The sequence below is a fragment of the Amborella trichopoda genome, chromosome 10 (genome assembly GCF_054954075.1).
Source record: "Amborella trichopoda isolate Santa Cruz 75 chromosome 10, AtrichopodaSantaCruz75HAP2 v2.0, whole genome shotgun sequence".
Classification (NCBI taxonomy): Eukaryota; Viridiplantae; Streptophyta; class Magnoliopsida; order Amborellales; family Amborellaceae; genus Amborella; species Amborella trichopoda.
The window spans coordinates 36,101,759-36,113,385 of NC_142345.1; the positions used below are offsets into that span (position 1 = coordinate 36,101,759).

The 11,627-nt window shown below is 35.8% G+C and overlaps 2 pseudogenes across 2 annotated transcripts; both read right to left on the reverse strand.

The window, feature by feature from the left end:
- Positions 1–1,917: 1,917 nt before the first annotated feature.
- On the reverse strand, positions 1,918–3,702 carry LOC105420152 (pentatricopeptide repeat-containing protein At5g48910 pseudogene; annotated as a pseudogene). The gene has a single exon (XR_016042884.1). The product of XR_016042884.1 is annotated as a pentatricopeptide repeat-containing protein At5g48910 pseudogene (transcript).
- On the reverse strand, positions 1,975–7,293 carry LOC105420139 (pentatricopeptide repeat-containing protein At3g62890 pseudogene; annotated as a pseudogene). The gene has a single exon (XR_016042883.1). The product of XR_016042883.1 is annotated as a pentatricopeptide repeat-containing protein At3g62890 pseudogene (transcript).
- Between the last annotated feature and the right edge of the window lie 4,334 nt (positions 7,294–11,627).

Sequence of the window (11,627 nt, forward strand, 5' to 3'; positions counted from 1 at the left end):
TTTCAAATGTTTATAAACATGCTAGATTTGCACTATAATTGTAATTTTAAATTTCATATTTAGCATTAAGCATGGTTTTTCAATCTATTACAAGCTTTATATTACCGGAACTAAATTTTCCAATAAAATTTAGAGGTGCACCTTAGTTGTATAGTTGCAAGCCTCACCAATAAGTAAAATGTGTCAACTCTAAAGAGAGGAACATTTTAGGAGTCCTTTTACATTGTCCATATGTTGAGTAAACCTTCAATTACTCTAGCCTAGGGTTTAAAAACCTGGATTGGTGGGGTGCGGATCGTCTATAATTAATTTCAATTATGATTATTTGTATATCTTTGATGAAATAATTTTTTAAAGAGAAATAAAATGAAATATTTAACTTAGGGATTGTATACAATGATAGTATGTACCTCTTGTATAATGAAGTCACAATTACTTACAACCATTCGATGTGAAATCTGATAACTTAAGTGTGTCACAAAATTCGAAAAAATTTCTTTAAAACTTTAAGTTTGATCAATGAAATAAATGCAACCACCCAATTTCACATCTAATGGTCAAGATTATTTGTGACCACCTTGTACCAAAAGTAAATGCACTCATTCTATACTTTTTTTTAAATTTATATACTATTACTTGTCCATGTTAAAGCACGAACCCGTATGGTTTTTTTAAGAGTGCTTTGTGACTTGTATTCAAGGTCCAAAGTTTGATTTCCCATATTTGAACGCCGTTTGAACCTCTGAGAATGGTAAATTTTTATATCTAGTGCCATTGTTGATGAGATTTTGAATGCATTCAGATAACCGAATACTCATATTTTGATCCAAGGTTAGATGGCGAAGAAAGTTTGTGATCTACTACAAACCTCTTACGCTAGGATCTCAAACCCTAGAGCTATATTAATCGTAGTGAATAAAAGCTAGGTTTGTAGAAAATATGAATGAAAAAGAGCAAAAAATAAAAATTTAAGTGGTTGGCCGATTGTCGATACTAATAAATAAAAACCATAGGAGAATATAATGATTTAGAATCTATCTTATAAGTCCTAATATAATTTTTTTCTCTTTAAAAAAACCCCACCCAAAAGATTAAGACAACCCATCTTCTCTCTTATATATTGTAGCTAAGAATATAAAGATTTTATATGGACCGCCAAATTTCCATTCCAATTTCATGATAGCTCCTCCCAATTTTTTCCTTTTAGTCGGCATTAACTTTTTTTGTTTAAAATATCATCGTACTCTCTCATCCCCTCTGCTCCTTTTTTCTCACTTTTTTACCTGTAAACTAAGTCGAACCAGTTTACTTGTACCAAATAACTATTCCTTTCTCTCTTCCCTCTTAACCCTCCCCCTATCCCATGGATCTCCTCTCTCTCTCTCTTTCATCATGAGCAAGACACCGTCACCGGTCTCCGACATGGATCTGCTCTCAATATTAACCTTACCCCTGTCGCATTTTAAATTTTTTTTAAAATATTTTATAGGTGTATGATAGTTTGATGAACCAAAAAGAAGATACAATTAAAATGCACCATCTGCTTTGAAAAATTGGACTTAATTGTAAAATATGAACAAACTATTTTTGAAATTCAAAATAAAATTGGACTTCTCTGTAAATTTCCCTACATTCTAGCACAAGTGATGATTATCCTGGGAAGGTGGTTGCCTCATGCATATGACTCGAGCCCTAATCCTATGCGTCCTCTCCTGTGGGAGAATATAGAACAAAGATCATTTTACCTTCGGTTAAAAAAGGCAAAAGACATCCTATTTCCCCACCCCCTGATTTCAGACCTGAAACTTTGAGCTCTAAATACTTTCACCTCCTCTACAGAACAGTACTTTAGTTAGGCATCCTCTGTATTTATATAACTCAAGGAAAGTTTGTTCCATATCATAAAGTAGGCTATAGTTTACATTTGAATCAGTCATTTCTGTTACTATATTGAATTCATAAGGAACTGCACTATTTGGTCCCCTAAACACCATTAGGGGCAATCAAATATAATATTATTGTAAGATGCCTTAGGTGTACTATTGGATTTGCACACCACATGGCCAACACATTTAAGTCTACTCTCTTTCATCTTATTGCCCGTTGGTGCCAACCCACGCCTATTGGCACTTAAAATTATGTTACAATAAGCCACTTGAGTTTTGATTCACTGTAGATAAGAAATATAAAGTAAATTCTTGCACCCAAAAATTTGATATTCATTCTATAATCTGAAGTTCAAACTCACCAATAATCCATGCACGAACAGGATCCATTCTTGAAATGATGAAATCGACTATTATCCCTCACAATTATATCACAACCATATGTAATTGATAGAAGCTTTGTAGCCGAATGGCAATCGGGACATACACGAAGATTTTTCACAATGCGTATAGGCATTCCCCGTTCCAAGTTGATGAGACCAAAAGCAATGGCAAGCTTCTCACTATGATAGGACAACGCAACTTCCTTCTCACTATCTTCTATATGCAACAAGACCTGAGTTTTATCTGGTTCATATCCTATAGACTTCAACCTTTCATGCATCTCATCCAACTTCAAGTAAATTTCCTCAGTTTGAGGATGAGATCGATCTCCGACAATGAACTCATGTATCACACCACCATGATCGATCAGACTACGACCTGGGTCCTTTCTCACCCCTCTCCATCTCATGGTTTCTCTCACCTTCGCCATATCATCCCATCGACCAGCGGCAGCATATATATTAGAGAGAAGTACATAGCAACCAGTTGCATTTGGATCTAACTCCACCACACACTTAGCTGCATACTCACCAATCTCAATGTTTCCATGTTTTCTGCACCCACTAAGTAAAGTCATCCAAATTACCTCATTTGCTTGCAGAGGCATCCTCTCTATGACATCCTTTGCCTCTTCTAAATGACCAGATCGACTTAACATGTCAACCATGCAACCGTAGTGCTGAATGGTAGGTATGATGCCATATTCATGGCTCATGACCTCAAAATACAGGCGACCCTCATGGACCATACCGGCATGGCTACATGCATTCAACACACCAAGGAATGTAAGAGCATGAGGTCTCAACCCTACACTTCTCATTTCTTTGAATAATTTGAGAGCATGATTGGCTAGACCATGCATCGCTAGCCCAATGATAATTGCTGTCCAATGGCCGACCCTCCTTTCAGGTAAGGACCGAAAAACCTCAAGGGCAATCTCAATGCTCCCACACTTCGAGTACATCTCTATGAGTGAAGTAGCAAGAACCGCACTTATTTGAAAACCTAACCTATCCATATAAGAATGAATCCATTTCCCCTTGTTAAGAAGCGCCAATTCAGAGACAGCAGAGAGAGCACTAACTATGGTGGCAGCATTAGGCCTCACCCTCACCTTCAACATTTCATCAAAAACTTCCAATGCCTTCTTTGGATGCCCACTATGTTCCAAACCAGAAATCATCAAATTCCAAGAAACCAAAGATCTTTCAGGCATACAATTGAATAAATGGAATGCACTATCAATTTGTCCATATTTCAAATACCCACTGATTATGGTGTTCCACGATACCACATTTTTCTCAGGTATTTCATCAAATAATGCTTTAGCTATAGTCATTGACCCAATTTTTGCATAGCCATTGATCAGAGTAGTCCATGAAAACACATCCTTCCGAGGCATCTCTTTGAACAATTTGTGTGCTCTTTCCATCTCTCCACACTTTGCGAAAGCTGCAATCATTGAATTCCAAGAAATAAGGTCCCTCTCTACCATCCTATCAAATACTTTCTTAGCGAAACAGAGTTCCCCGCATTTGGAGTACATATCAACAAGGCTACTTTGTGTATGGATATCAAATCCAAAACCCATTTTCAAAACATGGCCATGGACTTGTCTCCCTTCTTCTGATGCACTCAAACGTCCACATCCTTTGATCACAATGGGAAGAGTGAATTTATTAGGCGAAACACCATGAAAGAGACAATTGTGATAGAGCACAAGAGCTTCATGGGATCGATGATTGTTAATGTATGCTTTTAAGATTGAATTCCAAGCAAATGATTTGGGTTCTTGGATCTGATCAAAAAGACGCCTTGCGTGGTCGAGATTGTCAGAATGGAGGGTCAAGTAGAGAGAGAAAAGCTTGGTTGATACATGGTCTTGTTTGATGAGGCCGGTTTTGACGAATGGTGTGTGGATTTGATTGAATTCTTTGGTGGTGGTGCAGATGTGCAGGAGAGAGAGAGCAGGGAAGGACGGTAGAGTCCATGACGGATTTGAACAACATGCCAACATTTATCAAAGTGATAAAAAAACATACCTAATTCAGAGAGAGAGAGTATAACGTCTTATATGGTGAGCATTTCATTGTTCTTCTGATTTAGCGTCTTATAAGGTGAGTACTTCAATGGATGAAGAGATCGTTTCTAAAGAAAAATACTACCATATCTCCATGATTCACGTTATATAGAATTTACCTAAATTTTTTTAGTTTTGACCTTCAAAGTTCAAACCCCTTTTTCTCTAATATTTAAAAGATCACATTGCCCACGTTTTGGCACTTCAAGATCCAAAACTTTATATTTCTTAAATTAAGTTATTTTTTTAATTTTTGGTTTTTAAATGTCTGAAAATTTTCGACCCAAAAGTTTTCTTACTTTCTATAGTTTCCTATTTTTAAAGTCTGAATTTGTAAAAGCAACTACTAAATTTTCGAGAATTTTTTGGATATTCAAAATAAACAACAAATTATAAAAAACAAAATTTTCAGCTACATTAATTTTGGATATTCAAAATCCAAAAATTGTAAAAAATATATATTAAATTTTCAGGCTAAATAGGTTTTTAGATATTCAAAATCTGGTAGAAATTTTTGGACTCAAAAAATTTCTGGATATCCAAAATCCAAAAATTATAAAAAAATAAGTAAATTTTAAAAGATATATAATTTCAGATCTTAATGATCCGGCAATTTGGTTTTTTAAAAAAAAATAGAAAAAATGGGTAAGAAAGTAAAAATAAAAAATAAGTAATTTTAAATAACGTGAATTATAGGAGATATAAGCATAAAAATTTATTTTTTATTTTTATTTTTTGCATCAATTGATGAAGGGATTATTCTTATCACCTAAGTTGCCCAAAACTTGTCATAATTACCTTTTCCAAACTGGTTATCTTAATAATCAAGCTCTTCCTTACGGGACAAAATCAGTCATCACCTCCCTCCCTCCCTCTTTCAATGTTAAATTTCTCAGTACTTTTGATTTGAACGACTACACAGATTAATAGGCCTCCCAATCCAACCCACAATTCATTATTCAAAACCACCTCCCTCTCCATTTCCTTTTCTCTTGATGAAACCATTCACCAATAGTCTCTGCAAGAACAAAATCCTTTCACGAAGTGATGGAACCGATTTCGGTCCCTAACTATTATATCTCGATAGTATATCTTCGAAACAAGTTTAATCCAAGAGTGGCAATCCTCGCATATACGTAGGTTCTTCACAATCCGAATTGTGCACCTTGGAGCCGTGCTCAAGAGCCCGAACGCAATGGCTAGCTTCTCACTGTGAGCCTCAAGTGCCTCTTCTTTGACTTTCTCATCAACATCTTGCAGTATAAAAGAAGTGTTTGGAACATACCCAGCTTCTCTCAACTCTCTAGAAATCTCACCCAACATCCCATAGATCTCCTTCGACATAGTGTGTGACCTATCTCCCACAACAAATTCATGAACACTGTTATCAACCTCAATTGAACTGCTTCCTGGCACCCTTTGAATCCCCTTCTCCTTTATCAACCTCCTAACCCTTGAAACCTCATCCCATCTATTCTCTTGGGCATAAATATTCGACAAAAGCACGTAATTCCCATCAGCTCGAGGCTCCAATTCGATGAGTTTTTTAGCAGCTTCCTCAGCTAAACTTACATTCTTATGGATTCGGCAGGCCCCAAGAAGAGTTCTCCAAACAATGGCATCTGGGTCAATAGGCATGCTCTCTATGAGCTCTTTCGCCTCGTTAAGGAGCCCTCCACGCCCTAAGAGATCGACCATACATCCATAATGCTCAATTTTAGGACTAATCTTATATACTTCATTCATGGCTTGAAACACCTGTTTCCCTGTATCAACCATTCCTGTATAGCTACATGCCGTTAAGATCCCTACGAACGTAATATCATATGGTTCGATTCCTCTTGCTATCATGGATGAGAAGAGGCAAAGAGCACGCTTTGCTAGCCCATGGTTAGCAAGCCCTATGATCATGGCACTCCATGCTAGCACATCTCTCCCTACCATTTTCTCGAAGACTCTAAGCGAATTCTCTATGCTCCCACACTTTGCATACATGTCTATAAGAGCGGTTCCGAGCTTAACATCCAATTCAATCCCATGTTTGTTAACATATTCATGAATCATTATACCTGTGTTTATGGCACCCAAGTCTCCACATGCAGAGAGAACACTGACCACAGTTATTTTGTCAGGTTTAACATTAGCTAATTGCATATCATAAAATAGTCTTAGAGCATCGTTAGGCCTTCTAGTTCTGGTGTAACCGGCAATCATTGAGCTCCATGAAACTAGATCTTTATTCGAGCTCGAATCGAACATGCAACGAGCACTATCCGTGTCACCGTTTTGGGCGTACCCATGTATCATTGTATTCCAAGAAACCAAATCTCTCACAGGCATGTCGTTGAAGAGTTTTTGAGCCAAACCTAATGCACCCATCCTCAAAAGCTCTGCTAATAATGCGTTATAAGCAACCAAGTCTCTCTCACCCATTTCATCGAACACACATTGGGCTCTCTTAAGCTCTCCACATTTCAAGTACATGATCATCAATTCAGTTTTTACGAACAAATCCCAAGCAAAACCCGATTTCACGAACTGGGTGTGGATTCTCTCTCCTTGACGAAGAGAGGGAGAGCGGCCACAAGCTTGGAGGACCATCGAAAAGGTATAATTGTCAAACTGCATATTTCTCCGGAGCATTTCATCGAATAGAGAAATGGGTTCCTGAGAATTATGGAAATTAAGGTGAGATCTGATCATGGTGTTGTAGATAAAGGTGTCAGGTGATTCAATAATGTCAAAGATGGATTGGGTGTAGACCATGGAATTGGAGGGAGAAGAGAGAGAGGAAGAGCACGCCAAGAGCTTGGCTACTAAGAAGTTGTTGTGGTCTAAAGAGGTCTTGACCATGAAAGAGTGGATTTGGTGGAGGTCTTTGAGGGTGGTGGAGCTTTGAAGGAGGGACATTGTTTCTCTCTCTAAAGCCGCACATAATCTCATCGCCCCTGTATTTCATCTGTGTGTATTTCTCTCTCTAAATTAAGGCCTGCTCGTGGCATAGAGTCGCCGGTTTAACCTTTATTTGATTCATCTGCAGGGAAAGCATGTGGACAGAGCGTGGGGGTTTGACCGAAAATGGGAGGGGCATTTATGGCAGTATCTCTAACAATTTTAATGTCTGCTCTTTTTTATTATAGGAAAATATTTTGTTAAGGCTGCAACCCAAATTAAAATAAGAAAAAGCCTCTTCTTAAAAGCTCACGAAAAATTGTGCTTTTAGCTTGGGATAACTTTCAAATCGGTCTCTTGACCTTTATGGTCGTAAAAAAACAAAAAGAATTGTCCATAAAGAGACGATCCAATGTGGGGAAGAGATTTATATAAATGCGAGGTTCTAAACAATTAAATTAGAGCGCATCTCAAAAAATTTATTAGAGGAGACTTTTTTTTTATTTTTTGATAGAAATTCTATTACTTTATTCAACTAAAAGGAGATTATATAGTTAGAAAAAATAATCTTAGAAAGGATGGAACCCTCTTTAGCAAGGAAATCGGCCCATACATTCGTTTTCCTATAGACATGTACAAAAGAAAAAGAAAAAGGACGAGAAAGGTCTAAGATTTGAAGAAGCAACTATTTAAACTCTCAAGACAAGTTATGCTCCTCCTTACACCATTTGATGACGTTCAATGAGTTACCTTCAAAGAAACAAAAACTCCCCAATTTTCTCTCCACAAAGATACGAAGGCTAAAAAACAAAGCAAATAGTTCGGCATAATTAGCGGTACGCACCCCTAAATGACTAGCATACGACAATATAACAATCCTTTGCCAATCTCTGAAAACACCACCAAATCCCATAGGACCCGAGTTTCTTAAAGAGCTGCCATCAAAGTTTAACTTAAAAACCCCTACAATCGGAGCCACGCACGCACCTTTCGATATGCGCTATATTGACCTAATAGACAATATATATTTTCCTTTCACATTAATTACATTCACTATCTCATATAATAGAGTAGTGAAAAATCTCTATTTATTTGGTTACACATGATATGAGTGTGCCAAGATGTGTAACTACATGTTGCCTTCCTCTTGCTCTTGAATACTTGTACATGGTCTATTTATAAGCATCAAGCCCCTTAATGGGTGGTTCATAATCATGGCCCAGCGATTGTGGTGAAGTGAGAATAATGGCCCACTTACACGATCATCAATCTTAAACGTGTGCAACATCACCCTTTATCTCGTAATGTTTGGTATAACATTCTTGCCGCATTTAATGCTTATGTTAAGAGTGACTTGATGGACATGGCCTATATTTTTGTTTGGAAAAAGTTTATATAAGGTTGTAACTTTAAAATTGAGAACTACATATGCATTTCAAAAATTTATTGGAAAATATTATTTTAATCTTTAAAAACCCTCTAATTGAGCATCTCGACATCGAGATGTATGATTATGATTTTGAGTCCCAGAAATAATGCGTCTTACAACACATTATCTAGACCATCTATTTTTAAAATTTTCATATATTTATAGATCTACTTGATTTTAACCAAGAGTTTAAATTTTATAATTAGATATAAAAATAGATTTTGAAATAATTCTAAGAATATTTTACATCAAAATTATATGTTATAATAAAATTTGAAGGCGTGCTTTAATTGGATTGTTTAAAGTTACAACCTTATGGAAACCACATCCTTTTTGTTTTGTCACTTGGGCAAATGTAAAATTATTTTTTCGAGAATGTGGTACATTGATTTTGAGAAGGAACAAGGGGTATTTTTGTCGATAATAGACATTTAGAGCAAGCAAAGGAAGAAAGCTAACTCCATATATCTTATTAAGAAATGAAATGTTTTGGATAGGTGTATCGTGCATGAGTATATGCGAGCACGTGCCAAAACGCGGTATAAGAAGGCATGGATTCACCGGTGAATTTAAACGTTATTGTTGGATACTGACTACCAAAGCATTGAAATTATACTTATGTGAGTCCAACACTTAGTCTTAATTTGACACTAATTGTGCTTGACCTTGACCTATAGGAAGAAGAGTTCAGTTTCTCAAAAGCATACTATAACAGAAGTTTAAGCTATGTAAAAAATATGCTCAAACAAGTAGGTCCAATGAATTTGACACTCTATATCACATAAAAAAGAAAAAAAAAAATAGAAAAAAAGAAAAGGATATGGTAAGAGCAAGTCTAATCAATTTTAATTTGTTTTTTCTATGCACAAAATTGAGCTAAAATCCTTGGCTTCTATACTTTTCACCTTTACACACCTACATAAATTATGGGCAAATAATTTAGAAAAAAATATAGTGATTGAAATATCCTCACAGACGGTTAAGAGCATATCTAAGAATTTCAATTTTATTTTATTTTCTATATTTTTAATAAAGCTAAAATTTTGGGAGTCTTGTGATTTTCCACCTCACAAACTTGTGTAAAATATTTTTGAGAAAAAATGGAATGAAACACCCCAAAAACTCCACATTATATATCGCCTAAAATACAAACGGTTGCCACAATCAAATCTAGATTGGATGTTCTAAGGTATTTCAATTTTCAATTTTTTGTATATATTTGATTAAAAAATATTTAAAAAAATATTTTGTATAAAACAAAATGATGAATTTGCTCTTGACCCTAGCTCTGCCCTAGTCTCTACCTGCTAAGCCCTAGACTAGACCAAGGGCCTTTGCCCTATTAGCACCAGGTCAAGCCAAATATATTCCAAGAAAAAAAGGGGGAGAAAGGATGCTTAACCCCTTTGGCGAACTTTCATTCCACCTATGTCCACAAAAAACCTGTGGACTTATCCAAACTTTTAATAGTAGGACATTAAACCCTCTCTTTCATATTTTCATTATTCAAAATATATTTTTAACCGTTTTATTTATTATATTCCCACATCTAACTCATGCCTCGAAAACACCCTCAAGCTATAATCCTTTAAAACCCCTTTCTCTACCCCTTCTCCCTCTCTCCATCTTTACCATCGTCTCTCGCTCCCTCCCTAAAAGTTAAAGCAATTGAGGCAAAGAAACTCCCGGTTTTGGCCAACTCATCAGCTCTTGAGAGTTACTGTCCTTGAAATACTGCGAGAAAAACTCAAAGACCTGATCAAATAAGAAGTCCAATCTCCAAGAAATCTGTTTTTTCCCCCTTACCTAGAGAATCACATGGCTAGAATCTCCTAAATGCTTCATTGGCCTTAGCTTTAAAGTAGTTTGATCATAAACATTCAACACTAAAAGTAATAAAATTTTAGTCTGAAAATTTCCAAGTCTGTATCAAAAGATATTCCATATCATTGGTTGAGGTTTTCCTTCTAACCTCTCTAACTTTATTGGCAGAAATGCCCAAGCAAGTTGGAGTTTTAAGTGTTTTTTGAGTCTTGAGATCCGTTAAGAAAAAAAAATAGGGCTAAAAGTGTATGACCAATTGTTTCATGTAGGCTGGAACACATTTATGCAATATAATATACGGTCCAGAGGTATAAAACATCCATCTTGAAGATGGATGTAAATAGGTGGTCCATCTAAAAACAATTGTAACTAAAGTCCCAATGTTCTTTTAATATAATTATTATTTCTAGTTTTCAAAAAAAAAAAACCATATTCATGATCTCCATGTAAAATATATATAATATTTACTACAAATTAGGATCAAATTATATCTAAAAAATTTAATACATCTTACAGCACATTATCTGGACCATTCATTTTCAAGATTTTCCTACGTTTATTGATCTACTTGATTTGAACTATTTTTGGAGTTTAAAATTTTATAATTAAAAATAAAAATAAATTATCAAGCCATTATAAAAATTTTCAATACCAAAATTATATCTTATAACAAAGTTTGGAGGTGCACTTTATTTTAATTGTATATGCAGGTGCACTTTATTTTAATTGTATATGCAAACCTCCCCAACCCCTTCCCCCCCCCCCCCCTTCCCCACCTCCCCAGAACGTATGTGGAAAGTCGCTCAACCTATATTTTTTTCAAAAATGCCCCCTCAATCCGAGGATGTCATTTGTGGATTGCTTTTTTTTCTCTTAAACGTTTTTCGAAATAGGGTTGTACTCAAAGTTTTACGTCAGTGCCCAATCAATTTAGGGAGTGATCCGAGGTTCCTATCCTCAAGCAACCTTTTTCTTTATTGCCAAATGAGAATATGGGCAGTCTAAGGTTTCCATCCTCGAACTGCCTATTTTTTCATTTGTAAGTGAAAATATGAACGGTCCAAAGATAGCATTCACAGAAAACTAAGCACTACCTTAAAACTTGGGGCATAACTCTATTTCAAAAAATGTT